The 8,858-nt window shown below is 29.7% G+C and overlaps 1 long non-coding RNA gene across 1 annotated transcript; it reads right to left on the reverse strand.

The window, feature by feature from the left end:
* Window positions 1-3,460: 3,460 nt before the first annotated feature.
* LOC127128190 (uncharacterized) lies at window positions 3,461-8,011 on the reverse strand. Its single transcript, XR_007805754.1, has 4 exons — window positions 7,883-8,011; window positions 7,346-7,446; window positions 7,053-7,214; window positions 3,461-3,741 (listed from the first exon to the last, which is right to left on the reverse strand). It is a non-coding gene; the product is annotated as an uncharacterized LOC127128190 (long non-coding RNA).
* Window positions 8,012-8,858: the final 847 nt, after the last annotated feature.

The following is an 8,858-nucleotide window of genomic DNA, read 5'->3' on the forward strand; positions in this document are numbered from 1 at the left end:
TCAAAGTCCATCAAAATTCAAGTTTATAGTAGGAGCTCTGCAGTATGCAACCATAACCAGACCAGAAATTTCCTTTGTTATAAATAAAGTATGTCAGTTTCTCTCAAATCCTCTTGAAGACCACTGGAAGGTTGTCAAGAGAATTATAAGATATTTGCAAGGGACTCTGCAGCATGTCTCCTTCTAGTTCCAGCCTTTTCTACAGCCCCATCAATATCATTGGGTTTTGTGATGTTGATTGGGCTTCTGACCCATATGACAGAAGGTATACATCTGGTGCCTGCATCTTTTTTGGGTCTAACTTAGTTTCCTGGTGGGTCAAGAAACAAACACTAGTTGCCAGGTCTAGTGCTGAGGCAGAATACATGAGTTTAACACATGCCACTACTGAAATTATGTGGCACAAATTTTTTCTAGTCGAGCTTAAGGTCAAACATCAAGTGTCAAGGATTATTTGTGACAATTTAAGTGCAGTAGCATTATCTCATAACCCTATGCTTCATGCAAGGACAAAGCACATGGAGTTAGACATATTTTTTGTCATAGAAAAAGTGATCAACAAAAGCCTTATTGTCTCCCACATTCCAGCTCAAAGTTAGTGGGATAACATCCTCACTAAGCCCTTATTAACTGCTAGGTTTCTTGAACTCATAAGCAAGTTAAGAGTGGTTGATAAGTTGCCACTTAATCAACCACCTTGAACTTTATGGGGGATATTATAGATAGATTAGCATTAACTTTCTCTCTCATCATAACAGAATTATGATATGAATTATGTTACGAGTTGGTAGCATTATACAACTATATAAACAATTGTAACAGTTGTGAAGTTGAATACATAAATCCTTTTTCTTCTTCTAACAAACTCTCTCTTTTTATATCTCTATCTTTCCTATGAACATCTTCTATCATAGCCCAAGACCAAGTTAGTTAGGATTAGGATTTGTTAGTTACTTAATTACTAAGTTAATCAGTTAGCTTGTTACTTAGAGTACAAGTAACTTTATATATAAATATATACATATTATAATTCAGCTATATATCACATTCAATAATAACAATCATTATTTTTTATTCTCTCTTTTCTCTCCTCACCGAAAGTGTCTCACACACTACCAGGGAGTTTCAACTATCAACCAAATTAAACATACGATATAAATGATTATTTTACCACAATTCTAAGATATTAAAGTTAGTGCACTGAAACTATAAAATAATTTTATATTACCATCCAATAAAAATTCATTATTCAACAATGTTACAATTAATTTAAAAATATGAAGATAATTTAACTGAAATTGACAATGCAAATTTATTTTACAATATTAGTGCATATCCTTTTTTTTTTCTCCAATTCTAAATAATACTTATACTTTATTCTTAAAATTACAATACCATGCTCCTAAAATGAAACTAAACGGAAATTGACATCTCATTAACTAAATTATTAATAAAATAAGGTGTTAGTTGTATTTCCATATAAATAACACCTTATTCTTAAGATTCCAATTGCATTCTTATTTTTATTTTTAAACACTAGTTTTCTCATTTGCATTCTTATTTTTATTTTTAAACACTAGTTTTCTCATTTTCTTCCTCTACTAAAGAGGGGGTAATTTTGTGGTTAATTTTTATTCAAAATCACTCCTATAAATTCTTCTTCATTTATTTTTTATTCAAATAAGTAAATTCACATATACTTTTTTTGTTTGTTTTTCGTGATTTAATCGTCTTAGTGCAACGTTGTGTTGGTCGTCGTCTTATTGCAGCGTTATTTTGTTTTTCTGTCTTGATGCGGTGTTTGTTCGATTTAGATTGACATATTAGTTTTGACCCAGTGAATATTCAATCAATGATTTTGACGTCGTCAACGTTGCAGATTCAGAGATATGGGTATTCCAAACATTTCAATTTTATCATATTTATAAGTTTGATCATATTTGTAAGTATTTTTCCATTATATGCTATTAATGTGGTTGTTGTAAATTTGTTCACATATTCATCATTTTCAATTTACAACAATTTTGAATTTATATTATCAATTTATTCTATCGATTTGAATGAATAAATGTGTTTTTAGTATAAAAGACACTAAATTATTTTTATAAATTATACTAAAAGAATATTGAATGTTAATTAGTTTTTTTAACTCAATCAAATGGTTTCACATTCTATATGTTATTCTCACAAGTTGTTATTCTATATTGTTGTAAGCCGGCCGCAAATTATTTCATAAAAAGAAAACAAAAACAAAAAAAAGAAAACTCAATTGTTTATATCCTCTAAATGCATTATACAGTGAATTGATCTTTTAGAATATTAGCTTCCATCATCTTGAAAAGCTTCAAAGGTTTGATGTTGAGATGCATCTTTTGATATTTTTTTATTTATATTTCAGCATAAATTATTGAGTCTGTTATTTTACATAAAACATAAAATTAGATATGTTCAAAGATGCTCCTCCGAATACGTATTTTTTTACTCACATTTCAATATAAATTGTTGAACCACACTTATTTTATAAAAAAATATGAGTGTTCGGATATGCATCTTCAAACATATTTTTTTAACAAAATAGAATGGATCTTAGAACAATGAATTCTAATGTGATTTAAATGCGTTCAGAAATGCAACTCCAATATATTTTCAAATTTTCTAAAAAAAAATTCAAATTAGATAAACATTAGATAGGTGAGCTACCCTCTTTATATAAGATCATTCAAGTTGTAGATAAACTATTCCCAACAACACTCTAAAGAGGACTTTTTTATCAAGGTTCATGATAAGATCTAGTGGACTCTCAGTATTGAATAAAAGAGAAATTTATCATGGACCATCATGGTGGTTTATATTAGCCAATTCCATAACAGAATACGTTATTCTCTGGAGTCTAGTGCAACATGGTATTTTATATTCTCCAACAGAAAAGGGTAAAAAAAACCTTTATATTTATATCCAATAAAAAATACAAGAAAGTACTATCAGGTTAAGAACATAAGAAACTTGCTTAATGATTGAAGATGCGTGCACCTCAAAAATATATTAATGTTCACAGACAATTTGAAGAAATTTACTCTCTGAACATCGAAAAAATATATATATATATGCTAAAACAGTGATGCACTTAATTAAAAAATAAGCATGGTAAGTGCAATTTAGAAATTACCCAAACACACCTTCTATGGTCATTATCACAAATGAAGTGAGTTTGGGGCAACCATATGTCCATAATCCTTTCCCCTTTCTCAACTTGTCTTCTTCAAAGGAGTTAGTCCTTAATGCACTAATCCTTACAAAACCAAAATCTAAAAAAGTAAATATTAAGATTATCATCATATATCTATTGGCATAAATACTTATAAAACTATTTGAAAGAGCTTATGAAAACAAGCTTATTAAAAACAACTTATAACATATCATTAAAATGTTCAGCTTATTTCTATAAGCTCGTCAGGATAGATTATATGAAAATAATTTGACTTTATTATATCTTTGGATACAACAATAGCTTATACAAAAACATTTATACTATGTCCTAATATCTAAAAATCCTAATATAAAAAAATGAACCGTTGGGGAAGAACAATCTCTGCCTCTATGTTTTAATAACAGATACAGTAAATTCTAGGACTCAAAACATGCTCCTCTTCAAGATATAAGAAAAAAGTGATAACCAGGAGTTCATCGTTCTTTCGCATCTAGTTTCTTGGTTTCATCAACTCCATCAATTGGTGGCAATGTCTACAGAAAAAACAATGAGTTAATAATCTTCTCAAGTAATGGCGTATTCTGCAGAGTAAAGTGTTTGTGATAAATATGACTATGACAGCAAAACAGGATTTTGTTTTATCCATTACTAGTCATCGATGTGTTTGAATTTTACAAAATCATGTGAGTTTGTTACTTCATCAATGGTTTCTCACTTGAGTCTATACAATATAATTGCGGAAATGATTAAAATTCAGTGTGAAAATAGATGACTTGATAAGGAACTAGAATAACAATATATTAAAGTGTGTGATATCTTGTCACGATGGTCAACAAAACCAATCTCGAATCTACTCTATCTATACATTTACAAAGCATTCTTGGAGTAAAATTATACAGGCGGCAAGCTCCTAATCAATCCCTTTATAAAGACACTTATATACATTACTGAATTTCAAAATGTTCTATATTGGAGGTTCAATTTATGAGGAGTTCATCACCAAAACCCAACTTCAAAAACTTATTTCACACTGAGATACTCATCTGGTTACCAAGTTTGATCCCATTTCAGAAATTTCACCTGCCAAGGATAGTAGGAATATCAAGGCTGGGGTCATTCCCTTGTGGCATGTTTCTAATCTTCATAGGCAAACATTACCTTTCTTCTCTATGGAGTTAGTGCTGATGGATAATGAAGTTATTTTTTACATTTAACTGATCCTACATTTCTACTTTTTCTATTTGCAGGAATAGTTTAAATAACATTACAACAAGAAAAGTTATGTAGTTTTAGCAAAAGCCAGACTTAAAAAAAAAACAGTTTTAACAGCAAACATAAACAGCTGCAGCAGAAGAAATAAAATCACTGATAAAAAATTTGCAACTTTAAACCATAATATATAGAACATATGTTTCAACTAATTGAAAAGGCAGTTGTGGATTTTCTGTATAAGTACAACATTGCTTATGCTTATGGAAATCCATTACCGTTTTGCAGTTCATCGAGTGTTATTTATAGTAATGAGTGATGAAAAATGTGACAGTTGTTGATGATTTCAATTAATCATGGACCTTTAATCTAACATCAATAGGCTTTTGTTTATCTGTTTTTTTTTCAACCTTTGATAAAGGAACACGAAGTCGACAAATATAGAGCATACTCAAAAAGTCATTATAGTAGATTCATTCTGACAAATGGCACTCACTTTCCCCACCCTCAATATACCGATTAAAATGCTCTAATACCACTAACAAAGTTGATTAAGGCTTATATGTCTTCTCAAAGATATATAATCATGTTGACAGATACCTTAACAGCCATATCCTGAACTAAGAAAAATTATAATGATAACCTTATTCTTCTTATTTCAAATCAACCCATTAACCATATTGATGGCAGGGAAGGATAGCATGATTAGTAAGATTTGATGGATATGATACTATATCCATTTTCTGCAGTCACACTAATGACATTCAAAGCTCAAACTGCTCACGTTCTATAGTAATATTTCACTACTTTTTGCGTTGAAAATATTTCCATTTTCCAGCCTATGATAAAGGAACAAAGCCAACAGATATAATTGATCGATCTTCACTTATACTCTTTTAGTGTCGAAATGTTGTTGAAGCGTACCTCGGATTCAATAAACATTAGCTACTGTTTTAATTCATTTTTATATTCTTTTAGTCTTTTTAAACGTTTTTGTTTTTAATTTCAATATGGGCTACTTAAACTCATTTTACTGTGCCTATAATTTCACTTTTAAGAATTTGATGATAATTTAGGAGGTATACAAGCATTCTAAAAATCTGTGTTGTTTTTCTATTTTTACCAACTTTTTTGTTTCATTTACTACAACTTAGGCAAAAGCTCATTCTGATGTTTGCATGTACAAAAACAAAAACAGTAAAAGAATATTCCACTATTTTCTATAGTTATTATTATTAACACAATAACTTACAAAGGATAAACTCATTAGGATTATGAAATGATAAACTCCTTACTCATCACAATTTAGATGCAGAATTCTCACCCTTTTACTTATTTTTCCAATTTACTCCTCTTCTGTTAATTCTTTCATAATGTTGATTTCATTAAGCTTGTTTAAGTATATTTTTCTAGGATGGTACCGTGTATGAATCGCACCCCTGCATTGCACGGGTTCTAAATACATGCATGGGTTCTAAACAGAGTAGTCAATCCTAGATAGCGATGCGGAGCGGATGGTCCCAAAAATGGGATAGCATGATAGCGTATAGCGGGATGACCGTTATTTGATCATTTTTTGGACTAAATACATATAATAATTATAAACATATATTTAATATAAAATTAAACAAATAACTCAAAACCCATACAATATTCATAAATCAAATAATGAAACGATGGAGTAGAGGGAAGAACGACGACAGAGGGAAGAACAAAGTGCAGAGAGAGATGAGGGAGGAGTCTCAACTCAAATTTGATTGAAAACCCCAAAATTACCCTTAAAACGTTTAAAACATTTTAAATTTAAGGGGCAATTTTGGTTTATCAGGGGGGGAAAAGATAGCGGGCCAGGAACCGATCTGCTATCCCACTATTTACCCTATAGCGGCCGCTATAGTGTTCTAACCGCTAAGGCTCTTCCAATAGCGCCCGGCCTCCACTCCCCTATGCTATCCTGCTATAGCACCCCTATTGACTACTCTGATTCTAAATACAAGTAATGTAGCATTTGTAGAAATTGGCAAATTGATATCATGTTGCAGTAAAATATGTCCTACTGTCAAGTAAAATGAAGACAATATTCTCTCAAAAATATTAATAGCTATGATCTCAACTATGCATTAGATTAGTAACATAACTTATTTCATGATCTGAATTTTAAAAGAAAGTGATATATGTTTCAATCAAGTACATATCCTCCATCCCTACATCTTATGACCTACGTATTACCAAGACTTTAGATCGAATGGTGTCCAACACTTGTGTTCGACATAACAGCCACACAAATAGTTACACTCCCTATAATAATTTGAGAAATTGAAAGTAATTTGAGAACACGAGACTTTAGATCAGATGCATGTCCAACAAAATGCAAACACTGACACATGTCGGACATTGGACATGCTTTTTATTTCAATTAAAAGTGTCAGTGATATATACTAGTGTCTATGTGTTAATGTCGTATCCGGTATACGTGTCTTGCTTCATGTGTTGTGACAAATACGAAGCCTTCAAATTCCAATTCCAAAAAATAAAACACAAGCGCACACTGCAGATATTTAATCCATAAAACTGAAACGAACAAGGTACTAAGGAGAAGAACATGAAACTGAAAGAGTTAATAAGAAAAGCTTACGAGGTTAGGTTTATAGATATTGTGTACAACAGAAGCACCGGCAAGAAGAGAACAGATGACAACCACACATGACCAGGGCAATGAAGGAGTCCCAGTTGGTTTCTTTCCACCTCCAAATTTTCGATTCATCCTCCCAAATTGATTCAACTTCCAAACTTGAACCTTCAAATAATAAGAAACACGAAATGCACAAATAAGTTCTCAAGAACAAAAATAACCTTTAAGTAATTCTCAAATATGTACAAAAAATCAGACAATAAGGAAATAATCTTTCAATAATATGACTTTCTCACTCTTTACGCCAACGCAGAAGAACTCCAGCTGTGTTTTCCGGGAAGTTGAAGTCACTGCAATTCCAATCTATTCCTGATGCAAAAGAGCAAAGTGGCAGCGGCTGGAGTTTTCAGAAAGGAAAAAAGATCAAAAGTTTGAGTCTTTGCAAAAAACTCCCCAACGAAATCAAAATCCAAGCCAAGCACAATAGCTAAGAAGAAAAAAAAGTCATAAACACAAAATGAAATTCTAAACCCTAAACCCTAATCTTGAAAAATCAAATCCAAAACCCCATCAAAGAGGTTTTGTTAAAAAAAAGATTTTTTCGCTTGTTTTAAGAATAATTAACAATACCTATGCTCCTAAAGGATATAATGAATAACTGACGATACATTTTGGTAGAAAATTATCAGATTCATGAAAAATGCATGAAAGAAAAAACATAAACCCTGGTGGATCAAGGTTTTTGGTGAAGAGAATAATGATAATAATAATCTATATTAAACAAAAATAATGATTAAAAGTAAGAAAAAGTGAAGGATGATTGAAGAGCTTACACAAGGGAAGATGGTGGTGGCGTTGGTTCGAGATGGAAGCTACTTTGAGAATTAAATTGAAAATTAAACTCTAATAAATTGAAGTTTTTCTTTTATCTTTCAATTTAATAGTTACTCCCTCCCTTTAGAAGTGTCCTTTTAAAAAAAAAAAATCTTTTTTAAATGTCATTTTAAAGTTTAATGTTGAGTTAATTATTATATTATCAAAATTATCCTTAATTAATAAATTATTAAAAAATTAAGAGTATTAAAAGAAAAAACATAATTATTATTTAAAAAATAATTATTATTATTAGTTATCTTAGTAGGTGTAAAAAAGAAAAAATAAAAATAATTAAAAAGGAATAGAAAGAGTATTTTTTAAGTCAATATTTTTATAAAAGCTTTGATTAATTACAAACTATTATCAATAAATAAGATAAAAGATTTTTTATTTAAATATATTTAAAAGACAGGATTTTGTAGGGTAAAAAAAGGATTAATACTTATTTTTGCTAGACAATTCTGAAAATTTTTGTAAATTTTTTTGAATTTTCTCTCTGTCTCACAAAGATTTCCCCATTATAAAATCTATTCATCAAAAATAATATGTCAATTTTTTTAAATCTTTTTTAATGACAAAGACTGTATTGTTGATTTTTTAAATTAAATTATTATTTTTATTATATGTTATGTGACTTTCATTTATTTTTATTTAGGTTATGAGTTGTTAAAAATTTAAAAATCATAAAAAGGCCCCAACCACCGGGTCATATACTCACTTTGCATTTATTCTTAATCCATAATATTTCTTAAATAATTATATTAATTAAATAATAATATATAATATTTATATTATTAAATTATATAATAAATTAATATTAGAGTTTAATTGAAATACACCGACAGTGTAAAAGGATTTCACACCGTCAAATAATTATAGACGTCGGATATTAAAAGAAGTTTGACTTTTATTTTAAAAATCTATAAAGTAATA

The sequence above is a fragment of the Lathyrus oleraceus genome, chromosome 3 (assembly GCF_024323335.1).
Source record: "Lathyrus oleraceus cultivar Zhongwan6 chromosome 3, CAAS_Psat_ZW6_1.0, whole genome shotgun sequence".
Classification (NCBI taxonomy): Eukaryota; Viridiplantae; Streptophyta; class Magnoliopsida; order Fabales; family Fabaceae; genus Lathyrus; species Lathyrus oleraceus.